A 7,893-nucleotide genomic window follows, 5' to 3' on the forward strand; every position below is an offset into this window, starting at 1 on the left:
TGCTCCAGGGCATGCCTCCCACCCACAATCAGCCACACTAATTGGAACCAGTGGCTTATCTTTTAAAAAATGAATATAAACTTGGGAATGTGGGATATAGGGGAGGTTGAATTGAAGCAGGGAGATGTTCTGGTTAGTTTTATGTCAATTGACACAAGCTAAAGTCATTAGAGGGGAGGGAACCTCAACGAGAAAATGCCTCCGTAGGATTGGACTATAGGCAGGCAAGCTGATAGGGTTTTAGTTTTTTTTTTAAATTAGTGATTGACAGGGGAGACCCAACCCATTGTGGGTAGGACAACCATGGGCTGGTGGTCCTTGGTTCTGAAAGAAAGCAGGCTGAGCAAGCCAGTAAGCCGCACCCCTCCATGGCCTCTGCATCAGCTCCTGCCTCCATGCTCCTGCCCTATTTGAATTCTTGCCTTTGCTTCCCTCAATGGTTTGGGATATATATGTATTCTAAAGATTGTGGGGGTTGGCCAGTTGGGAGAATGTGTCCTAGAACGAATGAATTGCTAAGTTCAGTTCCTCACACTGCATAAAATGGGTGTGATGGCAAAAGCTTGCTATCCCAGAACTTAGGCCGTGAAAACAGGAAGATCACGAGTTCAAGGTCATGATCATCTATATAGTGAGTTCGAGGCCAGCCTGGTCTACCTGAGATCCTTCCAGGAAAGAAGGAAGAAAGGGAGGGAGGGAGGAGGAAATATTGGTAAAATGCACAGAAGGCGAGCAATAAATAATCCCCAACACGTCCTACCCTTCGTCACTGTGCGGGGTGTTTGTCTGAGTCTAGGAGCCCCATTTAACACAAGCCTAATCAACAGGACAAAACCCCACAAGTATCAGTAAAGTTACACATTCATGGAGGTTTTTACCAGAGAGTAGACAAAGAACAGTATATTTGAGAAGGAACGGCAAGATGGATGGGTCTCTGACTAAAGAAGTAAACTCCAGGCTGTCACTAAGAGATATATGGGGCCATCAGGCTGGGGGGAGATAAGGGTTACTCCAGGGTGTTTACACAGGTTCAGGGCAGCCCAGTCACCAGCCTGTGGTCATCAAGGCTGTGTTAGCCTTGGTGTGTGAAGGATGGCCCTTCCTAAAGAATTGACTGTTGCTTCAAGTGGGAAAATGCCAAACGGTTGTTTATGGCACCTCATCTTACCCTCTATATTCATGTTAAAAAAAATTGACACAGATATCCTCAAGGGATTTCAGCCTGGGATAGTCAGTACACCAATCTCTCTCTCTCTCTCTCTCTCTCTCTCTCTCTCTCTCTCTCTCTCTGTGTGTGTGTGTGTGTGTGTGTGTGTGTGTGTGTGTGGTGTGTAGTGGTGGTGGTCATGCACATATGGAGGCCAGAAGTCTTGTTCTGTTGCCTGCCTAATTCCTCTGAGAGACAGCATTTCCTGAACCTGGAGCCAGAATGGCCGCCAGCAAGCCACAGTAATCTTTCTGTTTCATACACAGGAACACAGAGGCACACATACACATGTACATACATCCAAAGATAAAATATACTAGTATGTATTAATTATGCAGAGTAAATGATTCCACTGTGGTATTCATACATGCCACGCCTTTGATCATATTTGCTCCCTCGAATGCTTTTCTAACATAAAATTTTTATTAAGGTATATCCGTTAAATGTAGTGACAGGTTTCATAGAGATATTTTCTAGGCAGGTTTGGTGTCACACACTGTGATGATTAGTCAAGTGGATGTAAATTGAGTCATTTGAGAAAATGGCTCCAAAAGATTGGCAGGTGGCAAACCTGTGGTGCATTCGGGAGGGTCCAGCTCATGGTAGGCAGTGCCAATCCTGAGTATGTGGGCCTAAGTTGTTTAAGAAAACATACTGAGCAAACCAGAGAGCAAGCCAGCAAGCAGCATCTCTCTAGGGCCTCTTCTTCAATTTTCATCTCTAGATTTCTGTCTTGAGTTCTTGCCCCAACTTCCCCTTATGATAGATGGTGCTCAGAACATGTAAGCAGAAATAAACCCTTTGCTCCCCAGTAGACATGGTCATGAGGCAGAGGCAGAGAGAGACAGAGAGAGGCAGAGAGAGGCAGAGAGGCAGAGAGACAGGCAGAGAGACAGGCAGAGAGACAGGCAGAGAGGCCAGAGAGAGGCAGAGAGAGGCAGAGAGAGAGGCAGAGGCAGGTGGATTTTTGTGGGTCCACAGTGAGATTCTAACTCAAAACAAAACAAACAAAACCACACCACCACCACCACAACAACAACAAAGAAAAGAAAAGAATGCGGAAACAAAGAAAGACACTTTCATACAAACTGTAGCAACCAAAACAACATGGTACTGGACCCAAACACACATGCAGATGAACAGAATAGAAATAGAAGACCCAGGAATAAATCCACACAGAAATAGCCACATTACTTTTTTTTGTACAAATATGCCCCAAAAATTCCTCAGAGAAAAGATAGCATCCATTACAAATGTTTCTGGGGAAATTGAGTGCTCCATGTAGACAAATGAAGTTTGATTTGTATCTCTCACCCTGGACAAAACCTCATTCCACAAATCATCAAAGATTTTAATGTAAGACCCACAAGCCTAATGTTTTGTGGGGTTTTGTCACACCCCCATGCCTGCCCTCTCTTTTATTCCTTTTCTATGTCTTTGGTATTCTTTTCCATCTTTTATTCTCCTCTTTGCTTCTACATAGGAGAAAAAAAACATGCAGTATTTCTGAGTTTGGCTTATTTCATTTACGGCGATGGCTTCCATTCGCTCGACTATAAATGGCATAGTTTTATTCCTTCTATGGCTGAGTAAAACTCCATGTATATATACTGTATTTTCTTTATGCCTCTGCTGATGAGCACCTAGGCTGATTCCATTCTCTGGCTGCTGTGAACAGAGCTGCTGTGAACAGGTGTGCTTGTGCTGCTATGGTCATCTCACTTTGTTTCTTCTTCTCCTCCTCCTCCTCCTTTCCATCTTCCTCCTCTTCTTTCCCCTCTCATCTTCCTCTTCCCCCTCTTCCTCTTCATTCTCCTCTTTCTCCTCCTCCTCTTCCTCCCCTTCCTCATCTTCCTCCCTTCCTCCTCTTCATCCTCCTTTTCCTCCTCTTCCTCTCCAGCCTCGCCTTCCTCTTCTTCTGAGATTTTTTGAGGCTTTTACAGATTTGACAGAAAGCTCCTTTACCCATCACACTTTCTCACGAGCTCCTTGCTTTGATCCTATAGTTGGGTCATACTATGGCTTCTTGTGGCCTGTTCCTGAGCTTAACCAAGAGCATTTACAAAGAGTCTCTGCCGAGCTACAAAAGGAACATTCATGGGCTCCTCACCATGGAAAAATCATGTTCTGTGGGCTCCAAGCTCTAGACCCTGCCAGGACAACAGGGCCCAGACTTACAGTGAAAGGGTGGCTCACATGGGAGAGAAGTCTCTCCTGGAATCTCACAGTCCTTTGAACAAAGCTCTAAGACTATTCCAAGGGCCAGAGAAACTGGCATGATCTGGAATTTTCTCTATTTAATGTGTTAAGCAGCAGAGCAGAATCCAAGCTGTCACCTCAATGGGGCAGGGAAAGGATTTCTCAGAAACCATGATTCCTGGCCAATGTTCTGGAGATACTGACAACCAGAAACTGTCTCAACAGCGCCCATCTGTTTTGTCAATTCTGTCTCTAGATCCAGCTTTAAAGGAGTTTCAACTTTCCTATGGTTATAAATCTTATCACTGATTTTCTATGGATATTAGAAACTTACCCAATTGTAACTGGGTGACCTTACTGGGAACCCCAGAACACTCATCCTCCAAATTCTGTGCTATGCTATATTAAAGTAAAAAAAGTGAGACTAATTTAAATAAGTGATGTATATGTATAATAATAAAGATATGATTAATATCTGTAACTTAAATTTTTATTGCATATTTATTCTCTCACTCGTGTGTGTGTGTGTGTGTGTCTGTGTGTCTGTGTGTGTTTGGAGGGGTGAATGTATGTGTAAATGTACTCACAGAAATATATGGGATATGCCCTCTTCATTCCTCACTTCACTCCCTCCTGACCCTCCTTTGTTTCTCTTTCTTTCTTCCTCCTTCCCTCCCCCTTCCCTCCTTCTCTCCTTTACCCTTCTCTTTCAAAATGAATTTCAAGCCTTTGCAAGTAAAATGGGCCTCAGAACAGCCACACTCTCCTTACTACTTTGAATTCTCTCCTTGTTGAAATTCTAGACCTTGAAAATACTAAGAATACTAGTTCACACACTGATACAAAACTCAAACATGAACTAGGGAGATGGATGAGTGGATATACTGCTGACCACAGGCTCATGTGGATGAGTTCAGATCACCAGCATCCTTGGAAAAAGCTGGGTATGTCAATGTGAGTGCCTGTAACTCCATGGCTGAGGGTAGAGGCAGGCAGCTCCCATGAGCTTGCTGGCCATCCATCTAACAAAAAGAGTAAGCTAGCTCTAGACTAGTGAGAGACATCTCAGTAAATTAGGTACAGGGTCTAGGGAGATGCCTCAGTAGATGAGATCTTGCTGCATAAGCTTGAGGAGCAGAACTCAGACCCCCCTGGAACCCACTTAAATGCTGGTTGATCAAGGTGGCCCACCTGTAATTTCTAGCCTCTGAAGGTGGAGACAAGCTACCCAGAGTGACCTGTCTAACAAGACTAGTCGATGGGGGAGTTCTGGGTTTGATTGACAGACCCTGCCTCAATGAATAAGATAGAAGATCGATGAAGACTGATTCTAGACATCTGCCAATGTGTGTTGCACCCTCACATATGCATGGACAGCCATGCACATACACACACATGAAAACATGCAGATGCACAGACACCACACACACACACATGAAAACTAGAAAAGAATAAGGTATGGAAGCTAGGCCAGTGCAGTGATTCTTCAAATCCTCTTGTGAGAAATCCATGTCTCTCTTCTACATCAACAGATAAGGAGTACCAAAATGGTGGATTCTAGAATCCCAGAGAGAGAAGGACACAGGAAGTGTAGGAGACCAAGAACTAAGGCTTTAGATGGCCAGGCAGTCAGAATAAGAGCAGAAGAGGCATCATGAGGTAATCTGAGTTTCTCTTTCAGGGAACTGAATGGTGGGACTTTTCATTTGTAAAAGAAACATCTAAATATACAGTCAGTCCACCATTAAATATACAGTCAGTTCACTTTCACAAACGTAGCCAAGAGTGGGTTGGAAATATTTGAAAAATAATCTGTACTGAACATGTATGCTTCCCCCCTTGTCAATATTTCCCAAGTGAGATGGAGTACTTTATTATTATGCATCATTAATGCTGCATTGTCTATGGTAAGTGATGCAGATGTGATTCTAGAATACAGGAGGACCACCCCAGGTACATGCAAATAATGTGCTATACATCCTATTTTACCTTCAGAATGTCTTTCACTTATTCTTTGATAATTTTATATAAGTATACAACCATTTCAATCATATCCACTCCAAATGTCCGCTCCCTATCCTTTGCCCCAAACACATTCTTTTCACTTTATTCTTCTGTTTTCACTTGTACAGTGCATGCCTGTGAGTGCGTGCATTCACACAAATGCCAGAGTGAGAATTGCAAGTCCCGTTCTATCACCCTTTTCCTCCTTTCCTTGAGACAAGGTCTCTCACTCAACTTGGGGCTAATCTGGCAGTCCCTGTCATTTTCTTGACTCTCCTTTCTAGGGCATTGGGCTTACAGGTGCTCACATGACCTCACCCAACATTTTCTGTGGCTGCTTGGATATGAACTCAGGTCCTCATACTTGCACAGTAGGTGTTCTCATCCACTGAGTCTTCTCCCCAAGCCCTACATCATTTTACATGGAGACTTTCCCTCAGTGTCTTGGACCTGGACTCTGCAGGTATCAAGGGAAGACTGTGTCTATTGAGTCTCCTGTGAAGAGTAGAAAGAATAAGAGCCTTCTTCTGGGATGAAAGGACAGGATTTTTAACATTCACTATACTACACTAACCTCGCTCTATGCTTTAGGAAGTATGGGGAAGGGTGTGGAATTACTAGGTAGAAAGGAATAGAATGTTAAGACTTCATCAAGACTTTTTTTTTAATTTGGTTGTTTTGTTGTTGTTGTTGTTGTTGTTGTTGTTGTTGCTGTTGTTTGTTCTTGTTCTTGTTTTGTTTTGTTTTTCGAGACAGGGTTTTTCTGTGTTGACCTGACTGTCCTTGGAACTCTGTAGACCAGGCTGGCCTCAAACTCTCAGAGATCCTCCTATCCTCTGCCTCCTGAGTGCTGGGATTAGAGTACATCATCACTACCTGACTAGTGTAGTGATTTTCATCCCATATTCAGTCTAGAGGAAATCACTGTTTCTGTTTAGCCATACATTTTCCTGGTCTTTTAAATATGAATATACACATGTATAGGATATGTATAAAATTAGAATTACATTTGAGTTCAGAGGTGAAAACACTATGCTAGTCAGAGGGTCTGGGATTTTTTTTATATTTCATGGGAGTAGAAGCAAGAGGTAGAGGAGGAGAGAAAGAAGGGAGAGGAGAAAAATCAGGAGGATCACCTATGTCGCCCATCATTTATGAGTCAGTAGGTGTAAGTCAAGTGTCCCCTAAGTTTTGTGACAGATTAGCTAAACTCAGAGAGGGGATTGCAGAGAATCCAAATGTGTGGCCTGTTACTACAAAATCTTTGTGACTGGCATCCAAGCAACATCTTGAGGTATGAGCCTGTAAGATCATACTCTCTCTCCTCGAGTTCAGTGTCAGAACTGAGCTCAACTATAGGGCGTGGAGTGTGGGAAAAGCCCCCAACAGCCTACATCTCACTTCAGAAATGTTAGCATTGAGTGTTGTGTAAGAAGAGACGACACTCCAACGTCATGTCAGGTAGTAATGAGGCCTCTGAAGGAAAGTGGAATTACCTGGCATCTGAGGGTGGGGTTGGGTGGAGGAGGTATTGCTCTCGTAGATGAAACGCAGGTCTCACAGCTGGAGAAAGAACAGCTGATGGAGTTCTTAAGCTCTGTTGAGTGTGTGCATGAGTCTTAGTGCGTGCTGTGTTCTCTAAATGGCACAGTGCCCTAATTATTCACTCCGCATTCACACTGCATGCTGAGGTCTGGGGATCTGCCAGGGTCCTGGGGTAGATGCAGTATGATTTGTCTACAGAGGAGAAATAAGGATAAATTAAATAGGGAGGGGCCTTTTGGCTGCAGGAAGAGAGAGAGAGAGAGAGAGAGAGAGAGAGAGAGAGAGAGAGAGAGAGAGAGAGAGGCAGAAAGACAGAAAGAGAAACAGAGAGAGACAGAGAAACAGAGAGAGACAGTGGTAGAGAAAGACAGAGACAGAGAAACTGAAAGAGACAAAGACAGAGAGACAGAGAGACAGAGAGGCAAACAGAGACAAAGATAGAGACAGACAGACAGATAGATAGATAGATAGATAGATAGATAGATAGATAGATAGATAGATAGTAGCATTACATGCCTTATGGTAGGGGGAATCAGAAGGCACCATGGGATATGAGTGGGATTTGAACAGGTGATTCCTGTCACTTGGTTTATATGCGTTTCAAAGTCCACCTAGTTATAGTGTAGAGGTTATGGAGGAAGGTGTGATAAGTTTAAAACGTAATATACCTTACTTCTCTGTGCATATTTTAATTTTTTCCCAATTGTTCATATGCGTGTGTCTTAGACACCATGAGCAAGGCAGCTTATAAAAGAGAGCATTTAGCTGGGGGTGTGCTTACAGTTTCAGAGGGTGACTCCATGACCATCGTGTCAGGGAGCATGGTAAAGGCAGATATGGAGCTGGAGCAATAGCTAAGAGTACGCATCTTAATGCCAGGCAGCAGGTAAAAAGAGACGGGGCCTACTGCAGGCTTTTGAAACCACAAAGCCCCTGGT

Source organism: Rattus norvegicus, chromosome 1 (genome assembly GCF_036323735.1).
Source record: "Rattus norvegicus strain BN/NHsdMcwi chromosome 1, GRCr8, whole genome shotgun sequence".
Taxonomy (NCBI): domain Eukaryota; kingdom Metazoa; phylum Chordata; class Mammalia; order Rodentia; family Muridae; genus Rattus; species Rattus norvegicus.